The sequence below is a fragment of the Montipora foliosa genome, unplaced genomic scaffold (assembly GCF_036669935.1).
Source record: "Montipora foliosa isolate CH-2021 unplaced genomic scaffold, ASM3666993v2 scaffold_423, whole genome shotgun sequence".
Taxonomy (NCBI): domain Eukaryota; kingdom Metazoa; phylum Cnidaria; class Anthozoa; order Scleractinia; family Acroporidae; genus Montipora; species Montipora foliosa.
In genome coordinates, this window is record NW_027179727.1 from 22,457 (window position 1) to 35,000 (window position 12,544).

The window sequence follows — 12,544 nt, forward strand, 5'->3', positions numbered from 1 at the left end:
TGCTTCAGTCATATTTTTTTTTTCTGGCTACGGCCCTGCACCGCCTCGCGCCACAGTATCTACAGTCGTTAATTATTATCAAAACATCACTCTATAATCTCAGGGGTTCTAATACTCTACTCCTATCTATGCCATCAGTAAAATCTAAGGCCACGCTAGGAGATCGAGCATTCGCCGTCGCAGCGCAGTCATTGTGGAACTCCCCGCGATAGTGAGCGTCGCTCAATTACATGTGTAAGTAGTTTTAAAGCTCATCTTAAGACCTATCTTTTTAGACATGCATATACTTAATAGAGCCTTTATTATCATATTATTAGCATTTTCTCTTTTTACATAATACTTTTGTTAAATATTTAATAATTAGTTTTTACCATATTGTTTAATTTTTTTTGTTTATTAAGCCTTACCATATGCAGACTATATGCATGACCTCCACGGGTGAGTTGCGGGATTGCGGAAGAGTAATTCAGTTTTTAAAGGAACGAGGCATGATACAATTATGTGCTCTTTTGCCTTTTTATGAGATGCAAATGAGACGCAGAGTGGTTTTCAGCAATTCCGCACCTTAGTGACTTCCACATTACCAAATAACGACTGCTTGACTTCTGCCTTGATTACCAGCGACGCTGGAAACTCCGTGTCCCAAATAAAGAGGAAAGTGTGGGAGTTCGTTGTAAGAGGGGGTTTACAGCTTATTGCCCTTGTCCTAGAAGAGTAGGAAGTTCTAACCATTTGCGATACAATACAATCACAAACGCAACATTTTCCTCCCAGCTGTCCAACTATCGGTTGAACCGCCATCCAGCGAGGTAGCCCGTCTGACTGGCTAATGAGAAATCGGGGATACACGCACTGACTTCATTTTGCCTGTCGATTTTACCTAAAATTGACATATGTAAAATGACCACATAGACTTTACGATAAATTAGTGAATTGCATGCAATACTGATGACGAACCATTTGCATTCAGCTGCATGGTTTCAAAGGGACCCAGCAGAGAGTAACGCAGTCCAAGACCTTCAGTCATAGTGATTTCAACGTCTTCTGCAGAACAAACACCATCCTATGAAAAATATTGAGACAACTTTACTTGGCTGAGGTTTCGAATACGAGAAGCCATCTTAGACAATACAAATCATCGGGCAGCTTACGCCCATCAATATATTAGCCAATAATTAACGGAGTCGGCAGGTCACATGATATAGGATGAGGGGATTGCTTTACTACTATGGGGAGAACAAAGCTTGCATCTTTAATACTGAGAGGAAAAAGGAGTTGCGGTTTCGTTCCCTGTTGGGACATTTGTTATTTGGCATGATTCATAACATACACACCTCCAGCATGGACCGTTAAGCCATTACTGCATTAACACCATGAACAAAGAATTTCAGAGTCAATAAAAGAAACTAAATTTGAACAGGAGATCATCAAAGGAAGCCTCTATCTCCCATACTTGGCCTAGGAGTCAACCCTTTCCCCAGTAGATTTCTTTTTAGAACGCCTCCCTTGGGAGAATCAGAACGTTCAATGATGTAAAAGCCAATCTCCCTTGGGAGATTCAGCACGCCGAGTGTTGTAAAAGTCAATCTCCCTTGGGAGATTCAGCACGCCGAGTGTTGTAAAAGTCAATCTCCCTTGGGAGATTCAGCACGCCGAGTGTTGTAAAAGTCAATCTCCCTTGGGAGATTCAGCACGCCCACTGTTATAAAAGCCAATCAAAACATAGCTATCTCAGCGTCAAGGGAAAGACAATACGTTTCGCGGGAAAAAAAATGTTTCCAAAATAAACTTTAATTATCGGGAAATGGTTGACTCAAGAAATTAGTGGAAATAGAGGCCCGATGAGCCCCTGATTTTAAAGACCAGCTGTCTACTTTACAATCCCAGCCGAGAAGTTCAACAAGGGAAAACCCTCATGAGCTTGTACTTGTGGTCAGAAAGGAACTTCAAGACCTCAGGGCCCACAATACATTGGGGTTCAGATGAAGGGAAATTTTGTCAGAGCCAAATGAGCCTCAACTGCGTGCTCGTTCCAGTCCAACAAAACTAGCCGCACCATAAAGGGTGGTTTACACGTACGACTCAAGCATAAGCACGGAAGCAACATACGCAGACGCAATAGCGTTTTGATAATTGCTACCTTTTATTAGAACAAAAGATACTTATTAACAACAAGTTAATGCGCCTGCGCATGTTGCTTATGCTTAATATGCTTGCGTTGTACGTGTGAACCAGCCTTAAAAGGAATTTTTCTGCCCCTTTGCTTTTGATTCGAATTCACCGGAGAGTTACTAATGATCCTTGATAGCGAGAAAATTAATAACGCACGGAAATAGCAAACTATTTTTCAATGGCGACAAAAGTTACAATCGACCTTTTAAAACAAGACACAAAAACAACTGTAACACATTCATTTTCAATAAGTGAGATAAGGCATTTGCATGCCAGCGATCAGTATGAAATTTATGAATATCATTATTTATCCCGGTACATCATACTATCTGCAAATATTCACCTTTAATTATTAAAGATTGACGATCTTCTTGGGGATACCTAGAAAACTCACAGTCATAGTATGATTGGCAGTAAACAACATTGGTGTCTCTACATATTCTTAAAAATCTTGGATGGAAAGTAAGTACAATTTCATTCCCTGTCTGCAAAGTGGACCTGTTTTTTTTTTTACCTCAACTAGTCTCCAGGCCTCCATGATTACAGCATATTGCAAACGATTCAAAAGGAATCCATTGACTTCCTTCTTCATAACTACAGGTGACTGTCCAATTTCTTTCATTATTGCAACTGTCTCATCTATGGTTTTACTGTCTGTCCATGGTGCAGGTACAACCTCCACCAGTGGTACATAATATGGAGGGTTAATCTAAAGAATTGAAAAACAAATCTTCAAGTTAAAACTCCTCATGTGACTTCTTCACAAGTCACTACAAAAATTTTTTTGTATATATGAATAAAGCAAAACAGCACCTGACGAATGAATGACTTGTAACTGCATCATCATCATGTCCGTCACCATTACCACCTCTTTAATTACCTAGCAAATATGTTTTACTTGTGTTTGTACAGTGTAAGTTGCTGCTCGTCCTCCTTTTTTATCCTTTATCGTAACTGTTGTGGCATTTGAGAAGAAATGAAGTTGTGGAAAAATCATCACGGAGTGCATCCAAATGTGTGGATTTAGTTTGACTGACAGTTAAGCTGACTGTAAAAGTACTGTAACTGTGATTTTGTCGAGAAATTGAAGGCCCGTAGAAGTGATTTTGCATGTGACTCCCTGCGTAGTAACAACAAAAACCTTTTGATTGTTCCTGGAACAAGATGCAAAACTTTTGGTGGCCGTGTATTTGCAGTGGCATACCGACGAACAATCTTCTTTTACACATTAGAGAGACTGAAAACCTGAAGATAATTTCAAAATAAACTAAACACAAACCTCTTGAACAATTTTTGTATTGAACACTAATATCCAAGGACACTTTTATTTTCATTTTACTCCTATTATAGAAATTCATTAAATTTTCAGACATTTGTAACTAGGACATAACATTTTTACATATTTTAACTATTTAACTTCTTTTTCTATAAATTGTAAAGCGCCTAGAATTTTTATATGGGCGCCATATAAATATATTTATTATTATAACAATTATTATTATTTAAATAATTCTATAATGTTATAACTGTAAATTATGAGTAACTACTGTACATTGTGTGAAATAAATTTATGAATTGCATCCAAGAGGGATCGGCTATTCATCGAGTTACGAGTTGAGTTGTGTTTGAGTTGAGTTTGAGTTAAGTTTGAGTTAAGTTTGAGTTAAGATTGAGTTACAGTTTTTGGCGTTTTTCGGAATTAAAAGTAGTAAATATTCAGTACAAGTCACTTCGAAAACTGTTTTCTTCGCGTTGAAAGATATATTTGCATAAAATTTGGCAAAATGCCATGGCTTTCCAATGATCAAAACAATCTTATAATTATTACACCTTTCACGGCATCATTCTCGTTGCTGCTGTTACGTCTATCGACGTCAAAACGATGTCTTCTTAGAGGGATACATGGGCTGTATTGTTAAGCCAGTTACAGCCGGCCCGGCGGCTACGATGAACCGTAATTGTCGTCCGGCAACATGGTCGATCAACACGCCGTAAACGAAAGGGGGAAACATTTGGCGAAGTGAGCCAGCATTTCGCTTTTTGCTCATAACCGCTGAAATTCTAAAACACGAGTGTTAGGTTTGCTAATCACCGAAATTTTGTAATGTTGGCAGTTAAACGAGCCGAGCATTTAAATAAATGAAAATGTTTGACCTAGTCACACATGTCGAAAAACCGTTTCACTGCAAAGTTGAAAGACACAAGATGTTGAAAGTAATGCTTGATTGTTTCGCCTGGCCTTGATGGTATTACATTCTTCTTTTAAGTGCTATTGAGTGGTAACTTAAACTGTAAGTTATGAAATTAAATGCACGTTAATCCCTACTTCGGTCCGCTATGACGTCTAGTTGTCTAGCTACAATCCCAGCCAAAAAGATGGTGACACTAACCCAAAATACAACCCCTTCTTCAAACTGCATAAAGCAGTTTACAGCTATTACTCATTGTTTATTGATTTACTTGTCAATTAATTTTGGTTTTTCGTGAACGGTTTCTTTTGTTTTTGCAAGTACATAAATGAAAACTGACAAAGGCACTTCTCTTCAAAGGCTAGGATCAGTAAGGGAAAAAACGCGTTCCAGTTTTCGGATTCCTCTTTTTACATAAACACTCCTGCAGCTCACAAGTTCCGATAACGTTTTGTCTGGTAGCCGATCACGAAAACCACGCTGCTGAACGACAAACGGTACGTTTCATCGTTTAGCCGCCAGGGCTATAAGCTGGCTTAACAGTAAATCCCATCCTTAGCCTTACAAGAAGACATCTTTTCTGCGTCGATAGACTTGATCGCTAAAAGGAACAACCGCGCGCCGGTGGATCAGTTTGTTATGCAGAAAATCTTGAGTTCGATTCCGGCCAGACCCGCAACACTCAGGGTCTTAAAATAATTGAGGAGAAAGTGCTGCCTTTGTAATAACATCCCCAAATGGTTAGACTTTCAAGTCTTCGCGAATAAGGACTATAAATCGCAGGTCCCGTCTCACAAGCTTCAGCGTTCATAAACTGTGGGATATTAAAGATCGCACACACTAGTCGAAAAGAGTACGGTGTTGTGGTCTGGTCTTTTCATCAGCCATGTGGTCGGCTTGGAATAATCTTCTGAAGGGACTACTGATCGATGAGACCACATAACAGCAAAACAGGCAGTAATCAAATCAAAGGAGTCCAAGTGCTGAAACTGGTAAAGTGTTAAACAAGAATACTGCCGTGCAGGAAATTTCAAGATTGTTTTGATCAGTTTAAAACCATTTCGCGAATATACACCTGTGCACTTCACGAAAACGGTGTTTGATGGTCTTCTCAGTGTCTTCTACTTAATGTTTATTAGATTTAAGTGCCAAAAATGCAAAAAAACGTAACTCAATATTAACTCAATCTTAACTCAAACTCAACTCAAACTCAACTCAAACTCAACTCAACTCGTAACTCGATCAATAGTCTATCTCCATCCAAGAAAGAAAATTAACAGAAATTCAACTCAGCAAACCCCTTATTTTTTCACATTGCAATACAGTCAAACCTGTATTAGTTGGACACCCTCAGGACCCTCCTTAGAATTCCTGTTGAAAGGGTCATCAATATTCATTGGCCTTGAAAGGGTCAAATACTTTTCCTGTGAATGCACAATAACCTTTTTTCATAAACAATTTCAAGCATATTTTTTTTTTATGAGATTATCCAGATGGCTGCTTTATTAGAATATGTACCCTGTACATGTAAAGCGATCTACACATCTGTCTAACAATCTATATAATAATTGATCAAATGTTTTGTCAGTAAGTGCATGCATGAACTGTATTTAATTACTACTTTCACTTTTTGTTACTGAGACTGCCAACAGAGACAGTATTTCCTGCTTGTTAATTGCATACAAAGATGTGAATTAAAGCTCTCTTGTTGAAAAAGTTAAATGGCTGATCTATTAATTAAAATGTCATCACAAAAAACATGCTTCCTTTTTTGTAGAGTCCATTCAATACAGTCAGGTTTTTAACTATAGAAATGTCTGTTGAATATAAAGGTACTTTTTACATTAAATGTTGGAGAAAATTTAAAGATGGGGATTTGTCCTCTGCTTTAAGGCTGATGTCTGCTTAATACAGGTTTGACTGTATTAAATGTCAATTTGAATACTGGACAGAAAGAGCTGTCAGACATGAAGGGTAAAAAAACAGATTAGAGGCATCAATAAGGGTGTAAACAGGCACAGGGATTTTAAAAAGGAGAAATTTTATATTAGGTGCAGGGATTGCATTGTGGAATTGGAGGCTTCTGAAGATGCCTAGACTGCTAGCAGTCCCATCCTGAATAGTCGAGAAGCAAGAAAATGAGAAAGCGCACAGCGTGGTGAGACTGGAGCAAGGGGAAAACAAGAAGAGATTGGCCAGCTCCCCCTCCAAACATTTGCTGCAGCATTTTTGTGCACCTTAATTCTTGACTATCCAGAAAGGGACTGACGATAAAAGAAGACCAAGGGGATGGACTTAAATAAGGCCATAGATGAGAAAACTGCACTGTGATAGGTAACAAAATTTCCTTCTTCAAATAATAATAATTAGTACACCTGTATATACTCACTCAGTGATCTTGGTGTTTCAAGCAATCTGATTGGTTCGCTATCTCGGAGTAATTATGCACTGACCCTACGGAGTGAATAATGCTTGATCCAAACAAAACAAAATGGCCGGCGTAAACTCGCCAGTATTTATGAATCGGAAATATTGAGAATACAAGATGATACTGTGCTACAGAAGACAAAGAATGCCACAAAATTTGGCCTGAAAGTTTTCAAAGGTATTAAGAGAAGAGTTAATACTTTTACCAACCAGTGTTTGACTTCGTTTTTCCAGATAATTATTGCTGAAATTAAACAATCTTCACGCCAATAATTTGTTTTACTCGGAGTAATTCTCTCTTGTAGGGCTGGTCGCCCACCAAAACGAATTTCTTAGTGAAATCGAGGAATTTAAACAAATGTTTAGGAAAGTTCCACATATGGTTGCAACGAAACAAGACAGGTCATTTTACAACAAACTAACGCTCACCTCAATTAGAGCCACCATTTCATGTGGATCCTTTACCAACTTCACTTTCAATATTTCCATTTCAAATGAACCTCAAAAACTTTGATCGAACGGTGAAAATGGTTAAACAAGCAGACTTTCGATTTAGCTGCTGATTTAAACGGTGCTAAATGACCATTTTGCTGTTTGTGACGAGGATTTTAACAAAGGTTATTTAAATTTGCCATGTTTGAAGCTTCTGTAAACACTTTCGCGCATGCTTTGTGCCGCTTGCACATTTTCTATGCATGAATTGAGATGCGAATTAAATCAACTTTGGATGTTTTTTCCGCAATTGTTGTTGAGATCACTTCGTGAGTATAATTAATTATTTACAAAAACAATTAGTCTTTTCAATCTGGGTGAAAAGTGACAGAATATATTCCTCGCCGCTTTGCGGCTCGGTAAATATTCTACCACTGTTCACCTCGATTTCAAAGAATAATTGTTAATCATAATAATAATAATAATAATAATAATAATAGTAATAATAATAATAATAATAATAATACAGTTCTTAAAACGCATTATACATAATTCTCAATGCTTTTACATATGAAGATTTAAAGTAATTTATACAAGAATAAGATTAAAAATTGACTGCATTTTTAAAAAGGTATGTCTTGAGCCTGGTTTTAACCCTTTAAACCCTGAGATCAAAATTTGAATTCTTCTCTGTTGCCCTATTCATTTCCTACAGAAGTAGTGGGAGAGGTTGATAAAATATCAAGCAAATTTACCTTGAGTGATTTTGTCTGTAATTTTCGTGACCACTCTGTTTTACTAAGCATTGATATTACAAGGAGAAATTTGATGCTGATCACTCTTGGGGCTTAAAGGGTTAAAGGAATCTAGTCACCCTGGCAGACAGACAGACATATGGCACAAAGAGCTATTCAAATTTAACTTTTGGTGACGTTCAGAGGAAAACATCTCCAAACTTGAAAAAACTGGCCATGTTTTTTTTAAGTTTCAGTCCATTTCCATCCCCTCCATCCTTGGCTGCAAACAACAAAGACCTAAGCTTTAGTGCACTTCAATGGCCATTGGCAACAAAACTACAGCATTATTTTTTTGGTCTTCATTGATGCAAAGACGTCTTTTAGTGTTTTGAATTTTGACTAAAATAGCGTGACACTACCTACTAAAAAAAAAAAAAAAAACAGGAACTTAAATTTTTCAATGAGTGCTGTCTTTCAAAATAATTTATGGGCTTGTGGTATCAACTTGATTAAATATTGTTGACCTGTGCTTGAACAAAATAATTCAGTGTCCTTTAACCCATTGACTCCTGGAAGTGAGACTTATTATGATACATGTAATATATTTTACTTGTTAATTTGATGGATGAGGGGAAGCAGGGTTCTCAGATAAAGCCGGCAAGGGCAGAAATCCCCTTCTTCTGAGCATGAAGGTAGCCACCTGTTCAGGCTATGAAATTCTCGTTATTAAAAGAAATAATTATTCCAAACATAATTATACAGCTGTAATAATTATTATTGTAAACGACTACATGTGCCTCGAAAAGGATGACATTTAGAGAAAAACAAGGATCGCTTCGCTACTCACTTTTCAAGAAAAGTCTAGATGTTACGCATTTCAAAGTTTGCTAGTTTCGTAGGCATCGTAATGTGTACAAATAAATTATCAGCTCAGGACGGCTTAGCCCGCGAACCCAGATGTACATGTACTTCTGGCAGTAATTTCTCTCATTCTTTTTCGGGGGAGAGAAGCGACTGCCGGAAATAGGTACATTTACGTTTGCAGTCTAATGAAGGCTGGGCTTTGAAAATGCAATGCGCATAATAGATACATGTACATGTAAGTCGCGCAATGTTGAAATACCATTATCAGCAAACACACGTTGTACACAAATTCATTTCAAAGCCACTGAAATTATGCAGGGGATAATTTCAATAAAATTTGAAGTAGGCAGCCGATTTAAGTCGAGAAGCTGACTGTGTCAACCAGGGCCTGTTATGCCCCTTCGTCTAGGGGGGTCTGGAGACATGCTCCCCCAGAAAATTTTGAAATCTGGAAGGTCAGAAATGCGATTTCCAGCGTTCTGGGTACCAAACTAAGTAGAAAGATGAAGGAAGATTTGTCATCAACAGTGACACTGAGTGTGCAATTAAGCACATTCTGTTGATAATTTTCAGTGGAGAACAATAATTTGGAAAACCATTTCAAAAGGAAAATTAACTACATAAACGTTGTATGACGTTTCGACAACTTGATGTCATCATTACTACCAATTTCAAGCTCCCGTGAATGGCAAACGTTTTTGCGCATTTTTTCAAGTGCGAATTGAAACATTTCGGTTTGTCTAGACAAACCACAATAGTTTTGTTCGGCCAGCATGAGAAATCAGTTCCGTTGAACAATCAGAATATGTCATTTTAATCTTAACGAATGAAAAGGCTTAACCAATGAAACTAAAAGAAAAATTTTCTGTTTTAGTGGTACGATTACTCAATAACAACCAAAACGCAATTGAAATTTACAGCTGTACGTAAAAAAATGCAACGGTTGGTGTAGGCAGAAATGCAGAAAAAAGTGAGCCATTCACTGTAGCGCGAAGATGACAGTATCAAATCTGATAATTGTTCTGAAATTGAGGTTAAAAAAAGTACATTCAAGTCAATCAAAAATGAACTTTAGTTTTAATACGTTTTAAGGAATCCTTCAATTAATTCAATTTAGGAGAAAAAGTAGTCAACTTTACTGCGCGAAGTAGTCAACGCTTTTCGTCTGCCGTCGGTGCTTATTGAAACCCCTGATTATGTATTATTTGTTGAACCAGAAGGTCATGACCTTGAAGCGTAACACTTTTTTAGTTTAAAAATTTCCTTATTTGGATCTAACCTACAGTGTCCGTGCATTTTCCCGCACATGCACCTTTGTTCTCATTTTTGTCCATTTTTACTGGGTTGCCAGTATGGCAATCCCAGTCGGAAAATGGGCGGGATTTGTTCATTTTCATTTTTTTTTTTCTGTCTTTTTTTTCCCGTGTCAAGAAAAGTCTCTCCTATCACTCCTTTGCTAAGTGGTGTCTTCCTCGGGTATTTTGGTATGATTTCAGGGGGTAGTAGAAAGGCGTAGATTTCTCTGGTTTGACACAGTAGACTATTTCATTGACCTGCAATGGCGTCGACATTAAAACACAAATGGGGTTTTGGAGGATCTTTAAACAAAATGTACACTTACGGAGCTAAAGAATGGAACGTAAATTGGATAAACAAGACAGGTGGTGAAAGAAAAACAATCGCCTGTCGAGCCGTAATCAAAGTGAGCTGTAGTTCTAATGTTGTACAAGTGTGGTGTTTTGTACAACACTGAAATTCTCTAGTAACTTACATGTATGGGTTTAACAAAGACAGAGAAGGAATTGAACAACTTGGATCATTGATCTCTGTTGTCTGGCTTATTTATATTTGTTTGTACTCAATTCTGCACAGTCTTCTGGTAACAATTGGAAATTTCACTAATTCTTGTTAGTCAAAAATTATTTGAAAGAAAGCTTGTTACCCATTATTTCGTGATAATTCAAGTAAAGGGTTTTTCAGTAAAGGGTTTGATGCTGAACGCTGGAAGGAAATTTAATTAGATGTATTTTTGACACCGAATGTAATTTGACACGATTGAGTTTCTTGTCTTCGCGCTAGTAATGAAATAAGAAGGGGTTTTTGCCTCTAATAAGAAATATGTTGTTTGTTTCAAAAAATATTTTGCTGGAAAAGGTGGCCTTTTTGAATTCATCATGTAGTTTTGAAGGCAATAGTAAAGCATTTTCGTGTAAAAATGAGGTAAGCGTCTCTCTGTTGTGTTAACTTGATTATTGTTATTGTTATTGTTATTCTCGTCTGCTGTAAACTTGATTTCCACTCTCAAAATTACCTCCATAACCTACCGTTCTTTTTGCGTAGAATAAGCTTTTAGAATGATGTTCTTGTCTTCTGTGGTGATACTTGACGATTCGGGAACATTTTGTGAAAAAATAATTATAATGGGTCACACGCGCAACTTGATCACCCGAACTTGACCTTTTGACATCCCATTGAATACAGTGTATTTGAAAGAAGGAAAATTTCGCTGGAAATGGGACGCGGTGAAAATACGTTGACAAATTTGCATATGTGCATTGAAATGTGATATGGGAGGAGACAGGAATTTTATTTCTCTGACAAATGATTTTGTCATTGTAGTGTAAAATGAAATTTATTTGGGAAGCCAACAATATTTCTTTAACTTCTGGTTAATCCAATCTATTGCCACGACTTGCTAGTGCAAAGATTGTTTACATGAAACTCGCGCTCTTTGCGAATTTTGAGTGTCATGAAATTACAATGTCATCATTTGCGTGACAATAAACGTCATATTTGTTAACTATTTCTGGTGCTTTTGTGCTTGTTAGCATTATGATTTGCGATAATTTGCAAGTCAGTTTTTGTATCTCATGGATGTTCAGATTTTCAATTACATGGCTGCTCAAACGCACGATTGTGTAAATAGTTCACCCTGAAGTCAAAATAGATACATGTACGTTCTCAGGAACCCGACAAAGAAGGCTTCTTGACCCGACAGATGAAATGTAAATATTCAGTCAAATATTACAACAAAATTAATAAACCAAAGACGTTATTTTCCTCTGAAAACGACGAACGATTAACATGCTTTCCTATAGTTCATTCAGTTGACACAAGGTGATCACATGCACCTTTATGGTTGCCTAGGACGTGATCAATTTCTTCCTTTTGGCAAAACATCATAAAAGTCAGAGACTGCAGAAATTTTTGTCTTTTTAGGATCGATTGTCATTAATCTTTCGATGAGAACATTCGATTCAGAGCTGCCGGTATATATAAAAACTATGTTATTTTTTTCCTTTATCTGCGAAGAAACGAGTGAATTTTACTCAAGATTGTGTTTTGTTATCCTGGGTACCAGAATTTTTTCTCGCACGTGGCGGACGGAAATTGTTCGCTTTGCTTCACTTCGCTTCGCGGATCACAATAGAGACATGACCGAAACCAGAAACTGCGCAAGAAAAACCTCTGGCACCCAGGGTAGTGTTTTGCTATCTTTAAACTGAATTTATTACCAAAGCTTAAAAAACTAAAAGACCTCAAAACGTGTGAACGTGTGAGCCAAAGGGCCTCTGCTGGTTCGACATGTGGGTGACCCTCAAATGGTCTTAATGACCCCCCACTTGAAAAAATTAACTGGAACCCTGCAGTTTAATACCACCCAATACACTGCCGTCTGATTTTGTGTAATATTTACCACAGGCAACCCAGTGTACGCTTTTA